The 24,077-nt window shown below is 31.4% G+C and overlaps 1 protein-coding gene and 1 long non-coding RNA gene across 3 annotated transcripts in view; one reads left to right on the plus strand and one right to left on the minus strand.

The window, feature by feature from the left end:
* Window positions 1-24,077, plus strand: part of ctrip (E3 ubiquitin-protein ligase ctrip) — a 181,710-nt gene that overhangs the window by 67,595 nt on the left and 90,038 nt on the right. The window lies entirely within an intron of this gene.
* On the minus strand, window positions 15,996-16,514 carry LOC136983242 (uncharacterized). Its single transcript, XR_010882002.1, has 2 exons — window positions 16,335-16,514; window positions 15,996-16,187 (listed from the first exon to the last, which is right to left on the minus strand). It is a non-coding gene; the product is annotated as an uncharacterized lncRNA (long non-coding RNA).

Consider the following 24,077-nt stretch of genomic DNA (forward strand, 5'->3'; position numbering starts at 1 on the left):
CAAACACCAAACTTTTTCTTCTTTTTACTGAATCACTGCATTCAGCATCTATATTTGATGGTTGTCCAGGTGTCACTGATTGTGATGGTAATCACACCAAGAATGTAATTCTACCATCTAATCATATGTTGTACTGTTTTTGAAATAATTTTTCCATTTTGTTGGCATTTCACACACTTTTGGTGTAATTCATCACAAAAATTTGTTTTTATTGCAATACTTTTAAAAATTCTTGTTAAGACTTAAAATCACTATTTTCTCTAACAAAGTTCAAAATAACTTCTCTTTTCCTCCAAGCTTAATAAGGAAAATGATGATGAAACTTTGTCATGTATGGAATAAAGCTTTTTTTTCTGTGTGCACAATTGTGTAAAGAATTTTTAGTTTTTATCATTTCACTCATTCAGGTACTAATTTTTGACCACTGGGATGGAGAGATGATAGAGAGTTTGTGACTGACATTTTCATCACAAAAACATCGGCCGCAACCTCTCTAGTTATGTCTTGAGAGGGTCGGAGTTGATGAAGAGTCTACTTGTTATTAGCATTTACAATTTTTTATAAAATTCATCTCTACCCTTAAAATTAAGATTTTTGCCATTTTATAATAATTAATAATAATATTTTTTTAAACAAAATCTCAAGAGATGGCACTACAGAATTTTAATTTTTTCCTAATGTCTTAATGTTTATTGCTGGGGAAAATTATGGAATTTGTTACTGGATTTTTTGTATTTGGCAATAGATTATTTTAATAAGTATTGTTTTTATCTAACTCTGCTTGATTAGATAATCATATCCAATAACTGAAACATATAAAAGGAGGTTTTCTCAATAATTGAAAATTATTTTTAGATTTTAATACAAAATTTTTTAATTTGAGTTTTTCAATTTTAATATGTACTGTTCAGTAGTGTTTTTATTTTTTCATACTTTTATATTTAATTCTAATATATTTTAATTTTTAAATAATTCTTAGATTTGTAAAGCTTCTTACAGTTTTTAATGTAAATCATGCATTTTTTTACAATAAGAGTTAAGTCATATGAATATCATCCATACTGATTGTTAAATAGATGTTGAAAGTTTGAATTATGCCAATTTTCCTACAAAAGACTTACATTAGTACCAGTTTTTGCTGACTGAAAGAAATGTAAAAAGGATTGTTGCTTTCATGAAAAAGACATAAAGCAAAAATCGCATTTAATGTTTGTTTTACAGCAAGCTATTTTAAAGGCATTGTGTGCACCCTAAGCACTGAGAGGAGTCTCCAAGCTCCTTCCCTGGAAACCACTAGGGATTGCAATTGCTGGATCCCTCATCCAGCAATCCAGCTGGATCCAGCAGGCTGAAAAATGTGGATGGAAAATGTGCAGGCTGGAAAGGCTGAAAAATGTGCAGGCTGGAAATGTGGCGAAGTGCTGGATCCAGCGCTGCGGATCCGCAAATACTCAATTACTTTTTAAATAATGCCGCAAAAGTCTACGTCGTTGCGTTGCCGCTTTGCTAACTACTAGACTGCTACTAATTACTTACTCACTACTTTACTAAGACTAATAATTAAATTACTTATAAATAAACTATACCTTAATCAATCCAGCAAAATTTAATAAAATAATAATGTATTGAATCGCTTTTAACGATCTTCCTCAGTTACAAAAAAATACAACATTAACTATAGAACATAAAATGTGTTTGGAATAAATATAAAAATAATAGTGCTTAATTACATCATTTTTTTAAACAAGATACATAGATGTACTGCCAGGTCTGATAATTTTCATATTGTATACCGACGTAATCCCACTGTTTTCAAACTTTTAAGAAACAATAAAAAGAAAGAGAATCGGAATTCAACAACGGGTATATATTCGGTGCCTTTACACAACCAACGTTTCAATTCCAAGCTTATTTATGTGGGTGCAACGATGCGCAGTTTAAAACAAAGGCTCAAGAACACAAATATACAATCAGTAAGAACCTTGACAACACTGCGCTGGTATCATACGCAAAACAGAAGGATGTTAACGTCCAATGAGATCAAGCGGTAATTATAAAAACGACGACGAATAGGCAAACGGTCAAATATCTTGAGAGATCGGAAATCTGCAAGGCGCACATGACAACTGGTTGTATAAACCATAGAGATGCGGACTCATTGTCTACCATGTGGAGATCCTTTTACATTAATTAATGTTATTAACGGACAATGCTGGTTTTGTTGGATCTTATATACAGGGTGTTTTTTTTTTATAAACTGACGGTACTCAGAGACATCTGTAGAGCAATCTAACAGCCGGACTGTCGCCAAATTTGGGAGGGTGATCAAGGACGACATGGGAAAGAGATTCCGCGAAGAAAAAAGTAGTATCCAAATTTGCCGGTAGGGGTGGATTTGGCACTGTTGTAGCAAAACAGCTAAGAATCTGCATAAAATCCAGCTGCAATTAACAAACACACGAATGAATAATCAGACGGCAGTTTCAGTGTAATAACAAAAGTTTAATTAATCAGCAAATAACCTTTTCCCTTCTTCAATATGATCACCGTTCTGCTGGACAACTCATTGTATCCTGAACACCGTGTTCTCTATGGCCGAACGTAACATGTCCGCAGGAATGTTCATCACAGTTTGAGGAATGTTGTCCTTCAAACTCATCAAGTTTGGGATACTACCAAGATAGACCTTGGACTTTAAGTAACCCCACAGAAAATAGTAACATGGGGTTAGATCCGGGGAGCGAGGCGGCCATGTAAGTGGAAAAAAGCGACTGATGACCCTTTCTTCAGTGAAGTTCTGGTAGCTTTTTTGCTACAACAGCGCCAAATCCTCCTCTACCGGCGAATTTAGGTACTACTTTTTTCTTCGGAAGATTCCGCGAAGAAAAAAGTAGTACCTAAATTCTACCTCTTTTCCATGTCGTTCTTAGTCACTCTCCCAAATTTGGCGACAGTCTGGCTGTTAGATTGCTCTACAGATGTTTCTGAGTACCGTCAGTTTAAAAAAAAACACCCTGTATATATTTTTTCCGCTATTTATTTTGTTTATTTATCTATATTTTGTCCGTTTGGGCGTTTTCCGTTAATTTTTATATTTATTCCAAACACATTTTATGTTCTACTGGTATATTTAATGTTCTATTTTTTTTGTAACCGAGGAAATCGTTAAAAACGATTGAAAACGTTATTATTTTATTAAATTTTGCTGGATTGATAGAGGTGTAGTTTATTTAACTTATTCTACTTCCAGTACATAGTTTTTATATACTTATAAATAAGTACAGACTAATATGTAGAGCCTATATATGAAAACTGGTAAGACTGGTAGCCACTTAGCCACTGATTATCCGTCCTTACATTATTATAATACATTAATATAAATTAATCAGTAGAATTACCTTTGCTATTATTTAACTTAAAGATTACATTATAATTATAATCTAACTAAACATTTGAAGTTAATTATCTCTATCTCAAGTGTTAAACCGAATCAAACTTAAGTTTACTACCTAAATGTGTAAGAAGTTTTACTGATTTATAGTGACCAGTCTAAATAATAAAAGTTTCTTAAGTATTTTTAAAAAATGTTTTATTTCATTAAAAAAAAAACCATAAATTGCAGGATAGATAGATAGACAGATAACACTTTATTGCACCAAAAATACATCCACGCTGGATCTGCGCTGGATCCATGCTGGATCCAGCTAGAATGATTTCAATCCAGCAAAAATCCAGCTGGATTCAAAACACTGCTGGATTGCAATCCCTAGAAACCACATTTAGCATCAAGTCACAATAGCTTTGAACTGTCTGTGAGCATCTATGCTTTGTCAGTTTATTTTGTGCATCTGTTAGCAAAAATAAAATGATAAAATGGAAAATCTATTGCTTAAGTGGATTGATGGATGTATAAGGTATGGTGTTCTGTTAAGTTATTTTTACTTAAGAATTCAGCTTGTTTTTCAAAAAGCTGAAACAAAAAGAAATGATTATGATGATGAAAGTATTGCAAAAGTGGAATTTAAAGAAAGTGATGGATGAAAACATTTTCCAGGAGTTTCTTCAATTTTAAGTAATAATATAATTTTTAAAGTCTTTTAATTTTCCTGTTTTCATAAACCAATTCAGAAGTAACAGTTAAATAAGTTGAAGAAATAAAAATCATCTAAGACATTATGAAATAGATTATTAAAATTTATCACAAAGTTAAAACTTGATCAAAATGCTAACCTTTTATTAGAGGCAATGGCATTTTCACAATACAGTGTTTCAAAATTATAAACACACCCAACATTTTTCAATAACAAAAACATTAACTATAGTAATGTATTTATTGTATTAGTATGTTGTTTACAACATCAATTTAAACATTTTCTGAAATTTTTAGAGCAATCTGACAATTACCAAAAAAAAAAAAAAAAATTATCACAGTTTTCAATTTTTGAGTGTTTAAAAAGTATAAATACAGGTGCCTAAAATTAATATAATAATTTTTTTTATTACTTATGCCTCGTGGAAAAACATTAAGAGAGTTGGAAATACATGAAGTTTACGAACTAAGAGGATCAGGACAATCTCAACAATCTCTAAGACAAATTTTGGCAGCTATAAATCAATCTACACGTGCTGTGATAAATGTGTTGACTCAGGATGAAAATTATGGCAGAAATAAGCGATGTGGAAGGCCTAAACTCCTTACACCTAGAAACGAAAGAAAGGTTTTTTTCATCTACTGACAGTCAACAAGTTGTCTGTCAGAGAAGCAGCATCAATATTGCCAATTGCAGTTTTACCAGCAACTGTATGGAGATGTATGCATAATTATAAAAATGCCGAATTTACAAAAATGGCTGCCAAACCGAAATTAACACAATTGCACAAAACAGCAGAAACGTATCTTTTCGAAGATACATTTTTTCAAATGATCTTAAAATGTTCCATTTCTGCTTTCTGTTTTGAAAACATTCTAACCTGAAGATGATCTCCTGTGCAGATCCAAAACGTTTGTGTTTGCATTAAATATCCTGGAAATTCTTATAAGGTTCAGATGTATGCTGTTTTTTGTAATTATATTTTTATATACCATATTTTCTAGTGTATAAGATGACTGGGTGTATAAGACAACCCCCAACTTTTACAGTTAAAATATAGAGTTTGGGATATACTCGCCCTATAAGACAACACCCGGCATATAAGATGACCCCCGACTTTTGAGATTTTCCTGGGTTAAAAAGTTGTCTTATACGCTGGAAAATACGGTAAGTCTCCATTACTTCAAAGTGATGGATGGTTTGATTGCTTTGAGACAAGGGTAGTTTCATAACTTAACGGTTATGTACTGGAGAGAGTACATCTGGTGTAATTTCACTAACTAGACTTTATATGGGCTGTATATTTATTATATTATTCTCCCTTTTATTATGTAATAGTATTATTGTAGATTATTTGTATACTAGCAGATAAGCCCGGCATTGCTTGGGCAAAAACTAACGATAGAGAAGATTAAGATTATTACATTATAGCCAATCTTACCCGTTTTCACAGAATGCAAGAATTAGGTCTCCTTGTTTCCAGACTAATTAGAGAATTTTCAGATGGGTCTAAAAATGTTTGATTTCCCACAAAAAACTGCATCTGCACCTCTAAATCTTGCACTCTTAATACTTCCATTGTTAGGAATCATCCCCATGTGGTACCCTATTAAACTCAGTCAAAAATGCAAAAAACTGCATCTAAAATAGTACAGTAGAAGCCAAGTTCTTCAGGGTAAGCCTTAATCCTCTCCCCCGTGGGGAAATTTCAAAAAATTTCTTCTTAGTGTATATTCTTGTGATGTATCTTAACTGTGTACCAAATTTCAACTTTCAACTCCTAACCATTTGGGTTCTGTGCTTGTTATCATCATCAACCCATCTTGATTATATATATAGATATAATAAATATCCCAAAGCCTGATGCATTGATATTAAACCAAATGATTGCCGTAATTAATCGGGCTATTATTTTGCTATTATTAATAATTTGAATAATAATAGCAAAAGTGAGAGTGCTCAAAACTTTGAGCATTCTCATTTAAAAATTAACACAATTTCCCAATTTTGGTATTGTGTAATACCAGCCTTAAAATTTCATCCATTAAGGTTTGCTATTTTTTTTTTTTTTTTCTTTCTGTACTGAATATAGATTAGTTGCAATATTAACTGTAATAAAAATTTATGTAACTTTTTTTATTTAATACCTCAACACTGAAAAAACGTAATGTTCTTTTACAATGCTAAAAGTAGAGAGATTAACAGTTGTAACTAAAAATAGCAACTTTTACAAAAATTCTGAAAATCTTAAGATTTTATGGACTCATTTATAAGTAAGATGTTTATTTTGTTATTTTAGTTTTAATAAGAGTTAGAAATTAAGCAATAATGGATTTTCACTTGCTTGACATAATCCAGTCAGTATGATGTCTTGCATGTGTATTGCAGTTAATATGTTAAATTTATTCTTCCATGGAAATCAAAAATTTGTTTCCATTGATCATAAATTGAAGGTGTGTGTGTGTGTGCTTAAGAGTAGCAATTATCATATATAAGTCTAAATTACTGAATTATTTTCATGCCATATTACAACTTACTTTAGTTATTATTGAAATTTGATCTAAAGTTAGTCATGTCATCATCTTGAATAAACATTAACAATTCAAAATATATTCAATTTTAATGGCCAGTAGCCATCTTTGGTTAGGAAATTTTGATATTATATGAATCTCTAGTTACTTTTCAAAAGAATTTTGATTAAGTGAACTTTGAATTTTGTGTACACTCAAACCTGTTTTTGTGCGATTTGTTTTGTGCATTTTCTTTTATGTGGTCCCTATCACCACACAAAAACCGGTTTGAGTGTAGTATATTTGGAGTGCAAGTACTTTTTTGATGATACAAATCACATATGAAGTGTACTGGATGCATTTAAGTTGATAAAAAAGTTTATCATTATTTTATAGCATAATACCATATGTTTACTATCTATGCATTTAATTTTTATAAAAAAAATTATTTAAAAAGAAAATGAGATATAAATGATAACATAACAAACAAGTCTTAAGTTTCCTGCCATAATTTTTGGCCAAAAGGTGAAGGCCTAATCACTTAATTTTATTAAAATATTAGCTTATGTATAGCTCAAGAAATCTAGCATATAAATGTCTTATATATATATATATTCAGAGCTACAAATGCTACATGATGGATGAAATTGGAAGTATAATAATACATTTTTGTGTATCAAATGAGGTTATGTAAAAAGAAAAACTTACTATAATCAATCTTATCATAAATACTTTGTGCTATAAAACCAATTTTAAATGCACAGCATTTGACAAACAGCATGTATGTTTCAGGAAAAAAACCAAAAAATTTTTTCATAGTGAATGTGTTAATAATTGACTGGACTTCATTACAGATTAACAACATAAGTAAATTTGTTATTTAGTAATTTGAAACAATTATTCAATAAAAGTAACAAAGTAACTCACTATTATGATTAAGTAATCCTGTTTTTTAAAACCTTCAATTAAACAATTTTCAAGAGTCATTTCTCAAGATTGAATTTAATTGTATTCTGGAATTGAAATGGTTTTGAACATGGAACATCATCATTGAACTTTTAAATCATTCTAATGCTAGAAAATTTGAATTTTTTTGATTTTTCAACATAACATAACATTATTGTAAAGAGAGTTGGGACTGGTAACACACAGCTGCTGACAGGATCAAAGCACCCTGTCAGCTGCTGTGTGTTACCAGTCTCACTTAGTGTTTGGCCATTTTCAGTAGCCACACCCACAGATCCAAATGGCTCTCCTGTTGTTTCTTATTTAAAATAGGTTCTTTATTGGCTACTATAACCAGCTCTCTAGCCTTTTTCATGGTGTTGTGCTTGGAATCAGATATATAACATAACATGCTCTCAGCTAACTGCCAAGAGCATTTCAGCCACTTCTAAAGTCTTGCTAAGTTGTCTGAGTCTATGCTTGATTACTTAGTTGCTAAGCTTCTCTCATAGATCATATAGACCTTTGGGAGGTTGTTGACTCCAGATTGAAGAGGCTCAAGCATCTGTACTTCCTCATACAGTGTGTCTGTCCAGCAGGGTTTATTCAGGGCATTAGTCTCCCTGTTCATTTGTGTGTCTGTCCTTTTGATTATCAGAAATTCTTTGATGGTACATGATGTAAATCCAACATAATCTGAAGCTGATCCATCTATTCTGTTGTGGGTTGGAATCCTGTATATATCACTTGTAACTTCTATCATCCTGTAGACTGTTGAAAAATGGAGGCATTCTATTTCCAAATGATGCTACCATTGCATTTTTTTTTTTTTTTGTAATTTTACAGGTACATTTTCTGAGAAATGATGTGTAAATCTCGGGTCCATTTTCTTAGTGGGTCTGATGGCATGTATTTAGATGTCCTAGTTTGGAACCATGACCAGAAAAGTTTGGAAAGCATTAGCAACTTATGCTGGAAATGAAGACATAAAAGTTGAGCTTTGGGATGTAAAGTTGTTACACACTGTTTCTGATAGAGCACACCTTAAATACTTGGAGGCAATTGAAATCTATAGAGCACTTAAGGATGGAGTAGGTATTAATTTCAAAGAAACAAACGCATTTTCTACATCGTGGCATGCCATTTTTGAACTCTCATAAACTTTTCTCAGATATACCTCACTAGGCTGCATGGATATGAGTTTTTACATTAATGATATTTTAAATTAAATGTTATTTGTGCCAAAATAATTATTTGGAAATAAATTTGTCAATATAAATTATTCTTTAATAATTTTGAATAATATACATATACACTGGACGACAAAAAAAATAATGCACCACGAAGGACTTGTTGGGTTTGAATAAAAAGTAGTATGTTGCATCATCATAGCTAGATATGTAAATGATTAGCTTTCGGGATCAGGTTCTTGTGTTGTATCACCACCAGAGGGTAGAAAAGTGCTTCCTCTGTCTGGTATAAAGGTGCACGCTGTGATGACTTGTGCATATGTCCTGCGCTTGTGTTGATGGTTGTGACTTCGTTGAGTGATAGACATGCCTCTACGACACATTCGACGGCCTTACACTCAGTTAAGTGAGTTTGAGAGAGGTCACATCATTGGATTGAGAGGAAGAGGATTGTCATACCGCCAAATTGGCCGCCATCTGAACCGTTCTGATTAGGATGTTAGGATGTGTTATGAGCAGTGGGTACATAGGGTATGGATGAATGGCAAACAGGCTCCAGATGCTATCGACAGACCACCAAGCGGGAGGATCGTCTCATTGTATGTCAAGCACAGACAGTGTCTACAGCTTCATCGTCTACCATTCATGTAGCAGTAGCACCTGTGTTACGGAACCATGTATCCAGCCGCACCATTTCCAGGCACTTAGTAGAAGGCAGATTGGTCTCCCAATGCTCAGTATGTGTTCTACCATTAACAGCCACCAACCAATGCCTCTGTCTGCAGTGGTGTCTTGCATGACAATCATGGACAGCTACCGACCGGCAGCGTATTGTCTTCAGCAATGAATCCCACTTTTGTTTGGGGGCTCACGATGGCCGTGTGAGGGTATGGTGGCCTGCTGGTCAAGGCGTCAACCCAGCCTATACTGTGTAGTGGCACATGGGCCCAACCCCCGGTGTTATGGTGTGGGGAGCCGTAACATTTGACAGTAGGACACCTCTAGTTGTCATGCATACTACCCTCACAGCCCAACGATATGTGCAATACATCCTCTGGCCACATGTGTTGCCCCTCATGGCGGGGCTTTCGACAGGCATATTCCAGCAGAATAATGCCCAGCCACACACTGCAGCGGTCTCCCAAGCATGCCTACATAACATTGCCACACTTCCTTGGCCTGCACGGTCTCCAGATTTATCGTTAATCAAACATGTATGGGACTACCTGGGACGCCAGCTGCGACAGCCGCGGGATCTGACACATCTTGAGTCTCAGTTGCATCACGCGTGGACAGATATGCCACAAAACATTATACACAACCTTTATGCCTCCATGCCAAGGCGTATCACAGCTTGTATCCGTGCTAGAGGTGGCCCAACGGGATATTAGTGCCTGCACTGTATTGAACATTACTGCACAATAAAGTATGTTTTTGCTTTATGGTTGCAATCATATACCTGTCTAGCTATGACGATGTCACATACCAATTTTTATTCAAATCCAACAAGTCCTTCATAGTGCATAATTTTTTTTTGTCGTCCAGTGTATATATTTTGTTTGTGATATAATTTTAAATTATAAGTGTACTGTGTTCCATTTCAATGTTAATTTGAACATGTAAAACACGTTCAATTTTTATATGTAGCCATTTTTGTTCTGTGATATATATCTGATGATGTCTATTTTAAATAGACAAAAATGTTAGTAAATATTTTCTTTATTAATTACATAATTGCTGGTATTGGTTTGGTTGTGTGTGTTTGGAAGGTATGACATGTATCTTTGCAAAGAGATACGTTTCTCTTTTGATTCTAGAGCATCTCAGGTAGGAGGAAAGTTGACTATTAATATCAGGAAAACCACTGCTTTTGTTTTTTACCATGTCAGCAGAGGCCCATGGGATGCAACAAATAGGTTGGTAATTTGTCTTCCCACATAGTGCTTTCATATTTATCTGGATCTTTAGTGATTGGCATGTCAAAAATGGACATCATGTTCACTCAGCTGTGCTGTATTAAGTTTTAGCCTAATGAGTTATCTGTTAAGTAGTTGATGAGGTCTTTGACTTTACTCTTCACTTTCCACATTATCACGATGTCATCTATATATTTATTGTAAAATATATGTTCCTTAAGATGTAAGGCTTTTCTTTGGTTTTTATAATAGCAATCTTGGCAACTGTAGTGGTGAGAGGAAGCTCATGAATGAGGGTTGATCATCTTGGAATGGAATTTTCTTTTGTAGACCCCTATTAAATATGTAAAATTTGAAAAATGCTTTTGGTGTTAGTATAATTTAAAAAATATAATTTGTATAACAGTAAAAACAGGATGAAAAGTTACAAAAACTTATTTCTAGTTACAAATATGAGGGTGGATCAAATATAAATGGTAATTTTGTTTTAGACATTTATTGATTAATAATATACACAAGTGAAAACTTTAGTTCTTCTCTACATATTCTCCTGCAAACTCTACACACTTTTGCCAATGATTTGGAAGCTTCAATATCCCTCTCTCATAAAAAGATTGAGGGCAAGTTATGGGCCAATTGCGCACGTGCTCCTGACTTCTTAATTGCTTGCAAATCGTTTTCCTCCAAGTGATTCCTTCAAGGGTGTGAACAAAAAATAGTCACATGGGGACAAGTCTTGACTATAAGGAAGGTGTTTGAGGGTTTTCCAACCAATTTCTTCCAGTTTATTCCTTGTCAAGAATGAGGTGTGAGGCCAACAACCTTGGAACCCATCGGGGCCCGATGGGTTCCACTAACTTTTGTGAAGCCAAGATGATCAGTGATAACAGATTGAACACTCCCATAGCTGATACCCACTTCTGATGAGATTTCTTCAACAGTTAACCGGCGATCACATTCAATAAGCTCTTGAATGGCATGGATGTTGTCATCTGTAAGGCTTGTCCTTGGGTGTCGATCATGACCTTCATTTTGAACATGTTCTCGCCTACTCTTAAATTCTCTGGCCTATGTATACACATGATTCTGAGACAGTGTACTGTCCCCAAACTGTGCCTTCAATTGACTAAAAATTTCCAAGGGTTTAATGCCCTCATTAGTTAAAAACTTTATGATGATGTGTTGTGCAACAGAGGAATGTACCTTTTGCTCAGTCATAGCTGTACTGACGACAGAACTGAGCACACTCCTTAACCAAGCCAGTTCCCCACTCCTCACAAACCAAATATCAACTGCCCTCTACATCATCTAGCTAGGAACTGCATGTTAAGCAGAATAGCAAAATTACCATTTATATTTGATCCACCCCTGTAATTTCATCATTTATTATTTTTACTCAATTTGTCACTAGAAGCAGGTGTTAGGCACCATCTGTTGCTAAATTTTAATAATTATACAGTAGAGAGTCGTTTATCCGAATCAATTGGGGACTGGGGTTGTTCGGATTAGTGATTTGTTCGGATAACTGATTATGTACGAAAAAATATATTAACCTGTCTGATGTTCAAATTTTTCTCCGTTGCGTGTCGCTTCATGTTGAATTTTCGTCAATTTTAAGCCTAACGAAAATTTTTATAATAATAATCGAGGCTATTTGTATCGTTAAAAATTATTTCTTTATTTTGTACAAACAAAATAAATATATTGAAAAATATAAAAACATGAAAATTATACTTTAGAAGTAAATCTAGTATCAAAAACGACCGATTCAGCACGACACAGTCCGACTGAAAATCGTTCGGATTAACGACACTCTACTGTAATTGAGTTAATATTTTAATAATTAATTTACAAGGTTCTGGAAGAAAAGAATTTGCCTGAAACAGGACTCAAACTTGCAACTCCCACTTACCATGCAGCCACATTGCCAGTTATACTACTTGGACCTTTGTCTAATCCTCACTTCCATAACCTATTATTTAGATATAACCATACTTGATCAAAGTGCCAGTTGGAGACAATTGAGTGTCTACAACCTATAACTCCCACTATGACACTCAGCCAGCTATCACTTCTATCTTGACATGTTGTGTGTGTGTATATATACACACACATACAAATAATATAAACATCCAAAATGATAGTTATAATTTGGCAATCATTTGATTTTAATATACAGTGGAACTTTGCTTAACAGCACCTTGCACAATGAGTATTTCATATAACAAGCAAAGCAAATTGTAAAAAAAATGACTCATTTAATGCGTGATGTTTTGCATAATGAGTGACAAGGAGAGTGGAGTCCTGGATTGTGCACATGCTCCATCAGTCTGTATTTAGCACTTGTTCTGCTAGCATCTTAGTGTTGCTTGTGATCACACATTTTTCCAAACTTGTGTTCACACACATTACGTATAAACATCAACAATCATAGCCCATTATATAATAAATGCCAAACGATAAGCAAATTCTTGGGCTAGGTAAAGGCTATAATTAAATATTAGAAATTGATTAATTTGACCTAGAGGTAGGTAGTTATGCTGCCATCTCATACTAAATTTAATGACCAATTCCAAATTAAATTTTAAAAATGTCTAAATTATAAATTAACTAGCAGGTAGGCCCGGCGTTGCTCAGGCAAAAGTAACGATAGCAAAGATTAAGATTATTATGTTATAGTCAACCTTACCCGTTTTCACAGAATGCAAGAATTGGGTTCCCCTGTTTCCGGACTACTTAGAGAATTTTTAGATTGGTCTAAAAATATGTTCGATTTCCCGCAAAAACGAAAAAAACTGCATCTGCGTCTTGTACATCGCTTTCTCTTAACAATTCCATCGTTACTTAACACTTCCATTGTTGATGGAAGTGTTAAGCCTTAATCCTGTTCCTCTCCCCCGTGAGGAGGAATTTCGAAAAATCCTTATTAGTGTGCACTCTCGTGATGTATCCTAACTGTGTACGAAATTTCAACTTTCAACTCCTAACCATTTGGGCTCTGTGCTGATTATCATCATCATCATCATCATCAACTCGTCTTGATTATATATATAGATTATTTATAATTATTAAATTTAATATGAGATGGCAGCATAACTGCCTACCTCTAGTCAAATTAATTAATTTCTAATATTTAATTATAGCCTTTGCATAGCCCGAAAATTTGGCATATTGTTTGGTGTCTTTATCAGACATGTTATCTGTGATTTTTTTTTTTTTTTTTTTCTTTTCTGCAAATCTAATTTGCATTCTAGGTTGGTTCATTCTGCACTAAAAGAAATGATGATGATGATGATGATTCATGCTCCTTAACAATGTATATTGTATAATTTTCTTTGAATAAACTTTAATAATAATACTCAAATATTTTATATATATTTTTTTTTTTTGGGCATGGAATGCATTATCGTATTTTACATTAATTTATATGGGAAAAATTGTTATGCTTAATGAGTGTTTTGCATTAAGAGTAAGATTCTGGAATGAATTATGCTCGTTAAGCGAGGTTCCACTGTATATCAATATAATTCTGCAATTGTTTGTTTTTAATATATAACTATTGAATTTGACTCAGTTTTTGGTGTTAAAAAAAACTAATTATGGCAACTTTCTTATAAAGGTTTTTATTTCCAAACATTTTTGATAACATGCAAATTTGTCATTTTCAGGATGTTTTTTGAATTTGTAACTACAGTAACTTTGACAACCACCCATGCAGACAAATTTTTCAAAAAATTGTGGAGTAATTTAAAATTTCTTGACAATAGAAAATGCTGAATTCAGAAGGTGTCATTTTATTTATTGCTGATGATAGAAAAACTATTATTAAATTAGTATTTTTGATATCCAGGAAAGTTTGTGATACAATGCATTGTTATTATATCAATAAGTTACTAAAGATTGTACTGTACGGTACATTGCTGTATACTGTACATTGCTGTATACTGTACTATCACAAAAGTTTTTGAGTCTATTTTCATAATAATAAATTCAGCAGTATAATATACTAAATCTTAGTAGAATTTCTGTGTAGAGCTTATGCTACACATTCACTCACCTTCTTGTTTTCCATGTTATCAGAGAAAACACCATGCTAACTCAACCTTCACTTCCTATTAGTTAGCAAAGGATTTACTGTACTAGTAAAATATTTTTACAGTTGATGTATTTAACTAGAAAAAATTTATTATTGTTGAATTATAATTTTTGTAATTTATTCTTAATTTTGTTTCATTAATAATGAAAAGATTCATTTCAAATGTTCAAGCTGGAAACTCGGTTCACAATATGAAAACTATAGCCTTACTCTTTCCTGCAGATAATTTCAGTTTTGCACTAACGTTTTTAACATTCCAGAACTAGAATTTCTTGAACTATTTGAATTTGCAATGGTAAAGTCCCGAGGAAGACTTCTCAAGGAAGTAAAAAATATACGTGCAAGCCTGGAATTATCTGCTGGAAAGAGTAAGGCCATATGTCATTGTAGAAGGATCCATATTAAAATAAGTGTCTAATGTCAACATAAATGTAATAATTTTTAAAAAAGAATGTAAAATATGATAGTACACAGAAGTATGATACTGTACATTAATACTTTTTTTAAAATCAAAAATGAATTTGTGTAAGCTTACTTTTAAGTTTATTACATAAAGATTATTTTGTAGTTTTGGAAACCATTATTTTAGTATTCCTAAATTTCTTTGTAAATTTTTATCATAAAATTTTATATGTTAATGTACTTTGCTTATTAATAGGTAAAAAGTGAGAAGTAATATTATTTTTTTAAATCTTAGTTGTCTATGCATAAGATGTTTAAAACATTTTCAAAATTAAATCTCAAAATATATTATAGATTTTCACAAATTTTCAATACATCAGGTGTAACACCAGGTTATTTTCATGGGTCATAGACAACTCTCTCTAGCTTTATTTTTTATTTATATTTTTTTAAGGAAGTGACCTATATATTTGGATGAGTTAACATTAATGGAATGGATAAGTTTTAAGCATTAATTTTGAAATAAATTTATTATTTACTTAGATTCATATAAGTTTAGCTAAAATCTGTTTAAATGAATAGGATTTTTCCTCCCAGAATAGAACGAAATAATAAAACCGTTTTAAATTTTGACGTTGTTCTGAAGATTTTCATCTAGTTAAATATTTATTAAATGGAATTTTTTATAAGTTTTTTTTGGTATAAATTAATTTTAATAATTCTTCTATAACAACTTATTGATAAATGACACATTAACGGTTGAAATGCAGATTTTGCAATAAAAATGATTTTTTAAGGTGTATTATTATTAATAATTGGGTTAAAGCATTTTTCCTTTCCCTAAAAAATGCCTCTGCACTGGGAACCCCTTCACTTAATTAACTGGATGCAGCGGATAAGTAACGTAGTCGGCGTATTAACTCCTTTTTGTTCACGAAGCGTGTGGTATGTTCGGGAGCAGAAACTTGTTCTTGAAGTTTTGCCAGCAGAAAAATCTCGTAATCAGCTGGCTATTTCCAAAATATAATTAAACGGTCCTAAATCGTATCGAGAAAAAAAATGCGCAAATTAACTCAACTTCTTGGAAATTATGTTCAGAAATGAATATAATACCTTATATTAAGATAGCATCACATAATTAGTTAGAATGATTTTACTATTCTCAATATTTCCGATCTATTTACCTTCGTTGCCATGACAACAGGCCGTACACAAGAATAATAAGGGGGTCGATAGGTAGAACGACCGTGAAAATTCACAGAAGCAACTTTTTAAGAAATAAGAATACACACACACAAAAAAAATAAAATAATGATGAATTTAACACGTAGTCCGAGGATATACGTAACGGATAAATTTAGCTGTAAATGAATTAAAATAACAACGAAACGATGTTTGGTATGGAAATAATTTATTAAAATAAAACTTAAAACAGTAGTTTTAAAAGAATCCGAGAAAAGTAGGTCTCGTCGTACGAGTCGGGATTCGCTTGTGCTATCCGGTTTTCAATACCTCCTCCCCTGGCATTGTACGTGGAGTCGCTCCTGGTGCCTCGATATGGCGCTCGGCCAGCTGAGACGCGATCACTTTGTTGCAGTGTCATAGTCGAATTTGACTCGGTTTTTAGTTTTAAAAGGCGATGTACGTCACAACGACGTTATGGATACGAAATATTAATAACGTAAAGGGACAGTGTTTTAAATGAAACACAGGATAAGTCACTTGATTCAACAAACAGGTCCGTACGAAACACGCAACACAAGATTTTGTCGAGACAACCGCTTGACGCTACGCACGAGGTGAGTCTATAGGTCTAAAAAGACACTTATCGACTAATTTAACTGTAAATTAGTATTTCTACTTAAGATCGTATGCTTAAAAATGGTGATAGCTACCTCATCGCTAACGCTCGGGTTTTTCTTTACGTAAGCATTTCCTTGTTTCGTGAGTTTCGTAACATCTATCGAAATGTTTGAATTCTTGCTCTAGCTATCTGTCTTTTCATGCAGGTGAAGGACTTCTCTGTTTATGATGGCTTACTAGATGTTTCCAACGTTTTATATATAAACATGTTGAAACGTTTGTCAAAATTCGTCCTATTAGCAACACCTTGTTTTATTACTAAGTCAACCTTTAAGTCGATTTATGCTTCTAAACTCGAGAAATAAAAAAGCTAGAACATCGTTCACGAATTCGTTCTGATATACGGATTTATATTTTCTCTCTTAAAAGTTTATATATAAAAACAGTTCGTCTCACTTTCTTGAAATAAAAAAAAAGCTTAAACGTCGTTGTTAATTCTATTAGAAGGGCATTAAATGAAAATATTTAAGGTAAAATCGAAGTTATGTAATTAAGTAGAAATTTAAACAAGAAACCAATGGACTTTGAGATTTGAAGTAATGCATTTGTCAGTTTATATTGATTTTTAGTAGATGGGTGAAGTAAATATTGATGTCTCCTCCTGATGATAGGGACATAAATAACTTTTTTTTTGTTAGTTTATCTTTAATAATGCAATTTAAGTTATATGAAATAATCATAAGATAAATTGAATAGTTTATTGCAGTGAATTCAATATTGAAAATTTTTATTAATTTATCGCTTATAATTTTCAAAATATTTTATTTGCACGTGCATTGTTGTATTTATGTATAACACATCTTGTAAAATTGATGTTTGTTTGCATTTATTATAACTGATTATTACAAAGTTGTAATATGTGAAAAAATCTGTTAAAATTCCTTTGTTGAAAAGAAAAGTTTAAATTTAAAATGTTTTCATATTAGAATTAAGATTTTTATCATTATCAAAGACAGTACATTTATTTTCAAAATTAGTAAATATGTTAAGAAGATAAAAGCAAAGGATGATTAAAATTTAATAATAATCAAAATATTTTTGGAAAAAATTTTGATGTGTGGATATAATTATTCTATTACAAAAATTTTTATTCATTATATATATATTTTCTTAGAGGACATTGACAGTTTTAAGGATATGAAGATTTATTTAAATATTTATATAAAGTTTTTATAATTATACTTACTTTTTAATATAAAACTATTCAAAATAAATTTATGAAATCATAACTTTGCGAAAAGTTTATATTAACTATATAAAAACCTCATTCACAGGAGAAATAACTACACAACAATTGAGACTGGAAAGTAATACTAATAAAAAGCTCATTCAACTTTTTTTGTCTCCAATACTGTTTACTGATGATCAAATGTTCAAAGACAAACATTTTCAGTTAAACGTTTAATTGAAAACATTAACTATATACCTAGTATATTAAATTTTTCCAGTTTTTAATTTAGCATATCTTTGAAAATAGTTAAATCATTTATCAAATTTGACTGGTAGAAACATTGATGATTTTTTTAATTGAAAGGAATGTGTAGTTTTTGTTAAACTGAAATAATTGATATTTATGATTTGTGTGTAATTAGTTTTATTTACAGAATAAATATGCACTATTCATTGGAAATTTATCTCATTAATGAAACAAGCAGCTAATTTAGTTTCAATTTATATATATTTAAAGAGTGCATTTTTTTTTTTCTAAAATTATTTAACATATTCAAGCATTTTCAAAATATTCATTATAGTTTTACCCAGCTAATATGGCAATTTAGGTTTCACATCACTACTGTAAAGTGAATCATAGCTTTTTTTCCACTTGCCAGAGCATATAAAAACATATTCATGTTATCATTTATTGCAATAGTTACAAGCCAAAAAAAATGTAAAAATAATAGCCTGAAAACCCTCTTATGAGCAAGCAAAGCACTAAAAATAACTAAAATTATATAACTAAAACATTACTGTATTAATAAAGTTCCTTAAAATGCAGTATGCCTGTACTACTAAATCTTCACATTTTTTTAAGCTTACATAAGTAGTATCAAATTTTCAGGTTTTTATAGATCTATTTTTATGTTACAGAAATCAATGATTGAATTTATTAATAAAGATAAGCAAATTTTAAAGTTAAAAAAAATTATAATTATATTAATTTAAAAAAAAAAAATTGGTTTATGACAGAGTTTGAATCTGCAAACTTTAACAAGCCAAGTAAGTGGCTGGCTATTTTATTGCTTATATCATCTGATAATTCAAAATTTTTTCTAAACAATAAATTTTAATTAAGTTACTAACCATCTGTTATATTTTACTAATATCTTAATAGAGCTTTAATCTATTAATTGTAAATAAGCCAGTAAAAACAATTTTACTGTTGTTTTGTAGATTCCAGTAACATTTGATGCTATAATTTTTCTGGTACATCATTTTGCTTTTGTCTGTCACTTCTTAGTGACAGAATTTATTTTCAAGTCATTTTAATTCCAAGCATCATGTGGGACCATATTGGTGTTGAATTTAAGGAAGTAGATAAGTTAAGAAATACCAATTCTGTCCACTTCTCTTAGTGATTTGCTGGATCATTATTTTAATTAGCATAAAAATATTTCAGTCAAATTGCAGTTTTTATCATTTATCTAAATTAAATAAAAGCTTAATTTTGAAAAGCAGTGAAGAATGTTTTGGAAAACAATGCATTATTTTTTGAAGTTGATTCAATATAATCTTATAAAACAAACTACACATTAGGTTGTATATAACAAAATGTTAAGCTGAACAATGTTATCTGAATAATATGCTGTGATCACTGAAATCTATGACAATTTTTACATCTGTATGAAAAGTTTCATGTAACTGGGAGCATTGTGGCTGCTAGAGGACTCTTGTAAAGATAACATTTCCTACTCTTTCTCAAGTAACTGCCTTGGAGTCACATGCAGACATTTCTGCATTATAATCCTTTGACTTTGTCAAAATTATTCCCAAAAAATCAGTTGAATGCTTGAAACAGGCTTTTTAGGATATGACATTTTAGACAAAACAGTCTGTAATTGATTCAAACAGGTTTGAAAAATGACCTCAGGACTGGTCTTTGTTGTCCATTAGTATTAATCACTGAAAAGGTTGAAGCAATTTAATTAAAGAAAATCATTGAATAAAATATGAACAGATAGAAGCAATGTTGAAGATTTCATCAGGCATAATCATCCATGATTACCTTGGATACAGGAAGCTTGTTGCCAGCTGGGTGTTTGTTTATTGACAGACAACCAGAAGGAAGGAAATTTGTTGAAATTCAAGGACAGATCTTTAGATTTAGTATTGGATGTATTTAGTAATGGGTGATACAACTTGATATGGTTTTGATTATGAAATAGAGAAAATAGTTTGGTATTTTTCTCCTCCTCTAAAAAAGTGCAGTTTTAGGAATGATGGAAAACTAAAACTAATTTGTCACTTTTTTCAGGAAAAAAGTTTTTATTGCTATGGTTGAATTGGTAGGTAAAAAAATAATACTGACAGATATATATTATATCAATGTATATATATATATATATATATATATATATATATATATGCCTGCCAAAAGTTTTGAAGTGTCCAATAGTTGTCCAAAAACTGGCCTACAAAGAATTGTACTTCATCATGATGCCATGGCCCAAATAATAAGTGTTTTGTTAAAAAAGTACCAGAACATTGATAGTTAGTTTTGCTAGGTTGGGCTAAATCTATGCAAGTCATTTACACTTGAAAAGATATTTACGGATTTTTAGAATACTGTTTTTAATCCCTAAAGAAGAAATGACATTTTGTAGAACTTTATTTTGGCTAAATTAACCTACTCAATGCCATATGCCAGCGTTTGTCAACCTGGGGGTTACGGTGATATTAAAGGGGGGTTGCGAGACAATAATGAAATCATTTTATGAGAAAAAATCAATTATTATAAACTTATAGGCCTAAACGTTTTACTTACAATAAGTACACATGTAAAGAAAAGAAATTAATGTGATGGTTGCATTTGTTTTTCATTTAAAATTTTCTCCATACATGGATCAAATTACAAAGAGCATGTACACATCAAGTTGGAACTTGTGTACATACATGAGCAATTTACGTCAGACATGCATGTTCATACCCGTCACTATAAATGCAGTGACATAAAATAATAGGAATAGTTGTATTACATTTTTTATACTGTCAATATTTTCTTAATGTATAAAATTAGTGCAATGTGATTATATAATAATTAAAAAAATTTGCATTTATAATTACAGTCAAAATTCAATTAGTAATAGTAAGGCTTACTGTTGTTATTCCTTTGGGTAGGGGGGTCGTGAAATATTAATTTTATTTCTTTAATTATTTGAAGACAAAGTCCTTCCCAAAAATAAGGAACCACCATTTATTGTGTCCAGGACATTACATTTTTGGCGACTGACCTTTCCTTTGAGGCTACTGGTCGCCAAACATTCCTTTAAAAAACACAAATGTAAAGTAATTAAAAATATAAACATTTTTTAAAAAGCAGTTACTGGTGATATACGGACGTCTTCTATTCTTCTTCCATCATACCTTCTTGGGGTCGTTTCGGCTTTTATCTACAACGAAATCGGCGCTGGTAAAATGTAGATGAGAAAAGCTACCCCCTGGTGACGATACTTTAAAAATTTTTCTGTAAATCTTCGTCCGATGGCGATAATTATGATTAATTATTTGAAGACAAAGTCCTTCCCAAAAATAAGGAACCACCATTTATTGTGTCCAGGACATTACATTTTTGGCGACTGACCTTTCCTTTGAGGCTACTGGTCGCCAAACATTCCTTTAAAAAACACAAAACACAGGTTCTCATCTACATTTTACCAGCGCCGATTTCGTTGTAGATAAAAGCCGAAACGACCCCAAGAAGGTATGATGGAAGAAGAATAGAAGACGTCCGTATATCACCAGTAACTGCTTTTTAAAAAATGTTTATATTTTTAATTACTTTACATTTGTGTTTTTTAAAGGAATGTTTGGCGACCAGTAGCCTCAAAGGAAAGGTCAGTCGCCAAAAATGTAATGTCCTGGACACAATAAATGGTGGTTCCTTATTTTTGGGAAGGACTTTGTCTTCAAATAATTAATCATAATTATTGCCATCGGACGAAGATTTACAGAAAAATTTTATTTCTATTTACTATTTGGGGATCTAAAAAGGTTGATAATTGTTGCTATATGCTGATGATGATCTATTACATACTATAATTTTGGTTTGCCCTTTTTATTAAAAGAGTATATTACAGTATTAAATTCTATATGAATTTGAAGTTTAGTTTTGGGACGTTTTAAAATATTTATTTATTTATTTTTTGGAGTGTCAGATTTACCATATGTGAGAGATTCAGTGGCAGATCTACCATACATGCCAACTGCATTGGGGCCGAAGTTGACTGGAAGCTTATTTTGTCGAGAGCAAAAAACAAAGGAACAAAGTATACAATCATACAGTAAAGTATGAAATATTGTAAATGTACAATATTAACATTCAGAAAGGTCCTGAAGAAACCAGATTTTCACAGTGTCTTTATTGTTATATTTGCATGGATGCACAAAATTTGAAGCTTTTCTATTTGTATTAGAAGAAATTTTTTTTTTATTAGGAGCATTGCCATGCTGCTTTTAGGTACAGTATTTTATGCTTAGAGAAAATAAAAATAGTAACCTTCAAAATTTAAAAATTGTTAAATTTTATACTGTTTATAAAGAGAGAAATAAGTGGTGCCATTTACCAAAATAAATGAAAGTGAACAAACTGTCTATTAGTATTATCAAAACAAAATAACAAGTACTTTGTTTTTAGTAATTAGATTTTGTTTATATTATTATACTATTTATTATACTGTTTAATTTGTTACTATATATTTAATAAAATTGAAGGTTTGATGTTTATTTTTAATAGCTGATGTAATTTATTTCTAAAATAAAAAGTCAAAATATTAAATGTTAAACAATTTGTGAAATATCTATTTCACCCTTAGAACACTGAAGAATTTGTGTAATTTTGATAGTCATAAACATGTAAAATAGTTTAAGATTTTGTGAATGAATATAATCAACATATATAATCAAATTTAACATTTTTATATATATTCTAACTAGTTTAAAAATTTAAAGTCTTGTGATGTTTGTAGTGTCATTGTTAATGTCAACAATATATAATTCCATTCATAACACATGATCATTTTTAAAATTCATTTAGTAGATCTACCTAATAATTATTTGGCACTAATCTGAAAATCTGGTTAATGATGTTTATATTAGTAGAGCTTACCTTTTATAACTCAATCTTTAAAATTTAAATTATATTTTAATTTGAATCTGATTTCTCACATTATGGATTTAACATTTATTTATTTCTTTTGAATTTTAGTATAACAACAGTTGTTTTAGTTTTGTAATTCTGAATGGATAGCTTTTTCTATTTAAGTTAACAATAATTGTACTGTACATATTACCAAGACCAGACAGTAGGTTTATAGTGTGAGTTATGTCATCTGGTCTGAGTGCTCTTTTTCGAATAATTGTTTGTTTCTAGTAACACATTGTTACTCCAATTAATGATATTTTTTTCTTGCTGTTAATTTTGAGTTCATTTAGTATATTATTATTATGTTGCAAATGTCATGCTCAGCTGATATTGGTGCCAAGTGCTATGCTGGACTAAAGTCAAAGCATAGCTACCCAAACAAGTGTAACATTAAGCTGTGTTATTGGTATGTCTGTTAACATCTAGAAACTTCATGACAATGTGACATGTTCAAAATTTCAGCTTTCTGTAGTGCTAGTATATGTTTTTATTAAGGTTTAATGTTTCTAGACTTTTGTGTATTGTTGTGGTATGACACCAGTAAAAGAGAGGACAACAGGTAGAATAAATACCTTATCCATTCTCTATGGCTCCCTTATTTCTTGAGTGAGTGAAGTGTACTTGTTGATTTTTTTTTCAGTGGGAACAATTTTTTGCTATGAGTGTTTGGAACAGAGATGTCTATTATATAAGCAATCTTACTGTA

Source organism: Centruroides vittatus, unplaced genomic scaffold, assembly GCF_030686945.1.
Source record: "Centruroides vittatus isolate TY-2023 unplaced genomic scaffold, ASM3068694v2 contig_879, whole genome shotgun sequence".
Classification (NCBI taxonomy): Eukaryota; Metazoa; Arthropoda; class Arachnida; order Scorpiones; family Buthidae; genus Centruroides; species Centruroides vittatus.